Below are 2,704 nucleotides of genomic sequence, written 5' to 3'. Positions count from 1 at the left end.
CCAGCCAACAAACACATGAAGAAATGTTCAACCTCACTAATCATCAGGGAGATGCAAATCAAAACCACACTGAGATACCACCTAACCCCAGTCAGAATGGCAATCATCAACAACTCAAAAAATAACAGCTGCTGGAGAGGGTGTGGTGAAAAGGGAACACTTCTACACTGGTGGTGGAAGTGTAAACTAGTGCAACCTCTGTGGAAAGCAGTGTGGCGATTCTTAAAAGCTCTAAATACCAACCTCCCATATGACCCTGCAATCCCCCTACTGGGAATATATCCTGAAGAACACAAATCACTCTATAAAAAAGATACCTGCACATACATGTTTACCGCAGCATTGTTCACAATAACAAGAACCTGGAAACAGCCATGCTGCCCGTCAAAAGAGGACTGGATTAAAAAAATGTGGTACATATACACGATGGAATATTACACAGCCATAAAAAAGAACAAAATCATGAATTTCGCGGCAACCTGGGTGGAATTAGAGTCTATAATACTGTGACCTCTCACAGAAACAAAGATCCGAGTATCACATGTTCTCACTCATATAATGGACCTTAAACATCCAATGCAATACTATACAAAAATGACTGACCGTGCTGGGAAACTATGGTGGGGGGAGGGAGATGGGATTAACAGTAGCAAATATCTGTCTGGGAACGGGGAAACACCCCATATCAACAGGGTGTCTGAATGAAACACAATTGTATACCTAACCCTTAACTGTACCCCACAACTTCACAATAAAAAAAAAAAAGAAAAGGAAAAAAAAAATAGAGTGCTATAAAATTTACTCATGCAAAGACTTTAAAAAATTTTTTACTATGCAATATAATAAAAGAATTCTGACTCCGTTATTTCTACTTTATTGAAAATTGATGATAATTTTTTGTGAGTGACCTGGCATATGGTTCAGTTTTATGAATATTCTTTGTGTGTTTTTTGTTGTCTGTTTGTAAAACTTTATGTATATCCAGAAGCTCCACCTCATTCATTCTGTAAAATAGGTCCTTCATATCTTTGATTTTTTTTTTATCCATTTGGTCTATCTTGCTCAGTTGTGTTAAAGTCTGTTATTGGCATATTTCTATATATTATTTCCTACATCTTCTATACTTTCTGCTTTATGAATACATGTAGTGTTCTTTAGTGTGTAAACTTTCATAACTGTTTTGTCTTCATTGGGGATTGTGATTTTCGGCATTTATAAATACTAAAACACAAGTAGGGACCAAGGTGGAAGAACATTATGAAAATATTATAAATTTTGAGAGAGACAACACTAAAAGAGAAGAAAAAGGAACAAGAAAATGGAAAGCATGAAAAAAATCAACTCTTGTATAGGTAATAGTGAAAGTAACAATTTTAATTTAAATCTCATTACATTAAGTAAGGGAAAGGGGGACTTCATCTCATGCCCATAGGAACTGGTGTCAATCAAAAGACAAAGTGCACTTGCCTGGTCATCACTCAGGATCATAAGATCCAGTTTGTCCCAGGTGGATTTATTATGTGCCAACTTAGAGGAATGAAAAGGGAGAAGCACACATGGCTAAAAAGGGAGGCCTTATCTGGTGACTGATACATAGCCAGAGACAGAAGTTTCTCTTGGCAATCACACTTATTTATTCAATAATTATGCAGAGATGCCCTCTATGCCCAAACCATACTTCATTTAATTTAAGTTTCTGCTTTAAAGGTACAGACAGGTCTAATCAGCTTAAAATCCCTGCTAGTCTCATTGCCATACTGCTTTAATTTTCTTGTTAACACTAGTACTACTCTGCTCATATTCAATACTTATATTCTTTAATATCTCTTTCCTCACTAAAGTGCAAACTCCACAAAAGCATAGTTTTTTGGCCTGTTTTATACATATTCTTTTTACATCATCTAGAATACTGTTGTCATATGGTACACTCTAAATAAATGTTTGCTACATTAATCTATGAATAAAACTCTATGCCTTCAGAGACTGAAACATCTGATGTAGGGACAGGCACAGTAATACACAGAGGGTGCCAAAAAATGTATAGATATTTTAAGAAAGGAAAAAACTGTATTGAAATTGTAATACTCAATATATACCGATAACAAAGGTTGAATACAGGTCATATTTGACTCCTGCAATTACAAGAGGTGCTCAAAGTGGTTACCATCAGCGTCCAGATACTTCTGATTATGGTGAACTAAAAGTAATACATATATAACATCTCTTAAAATGTGCATACATTTTTTGGCATCCCTGGTATTTTTATGAGAAACCAATTAACTATGATGTCACTACACTTCATGTCCTCATTCAACATTCAATATATATTTAATAAACTTTGCTCTAGCCCTTATGCTAGACACTGTGGTTATAGAGATGAATACAGCACAGTCCCTGATCTCTGCTATTACTGGATCTAGTAGGAAGACCCCAATTATGAATTTTGCATTAGGTTGTTATGTTCCAACAATAAAACAAACAAACATCAAATAACAGCAACTTAACTCAGTGGCTCTCAACATTTGCAGAATCACAGAATCACCTGAGAAGCTTTTTAGAAAGACAGACTATTGAGCTGGGCTTGGTGGCTCAGCCTGTAATCCCGTGCCTTTGGGAGGCTGAGGTGAGTGGATTGCCTGAGCCCGCAGGTTCGAGACCCGCCTGGGCAGCGAGACCTCATCTCTACAATAAATCAAAAAATCTG

The sequence above is a fragment of the Carlito syrichta genome, unplaced genomic scaffold (genome assembly GCF_000164805.1).
Source record: "Carlito syrichta isolate Samal-C Ts95f unplaced genomic scaffold, Tarsius_syrichta-2.0.1 Scaffold305143, whole genome shotgun sequence".
Taxonomy (NCBI): Eukaryota; Metazoa; Chordata; class Mammalia; order Primates; family Tarsiidae; genus Carlito; species Carlito syrichta.
This window is presented reverse-complemented; position numbering follows the sequence as displayed.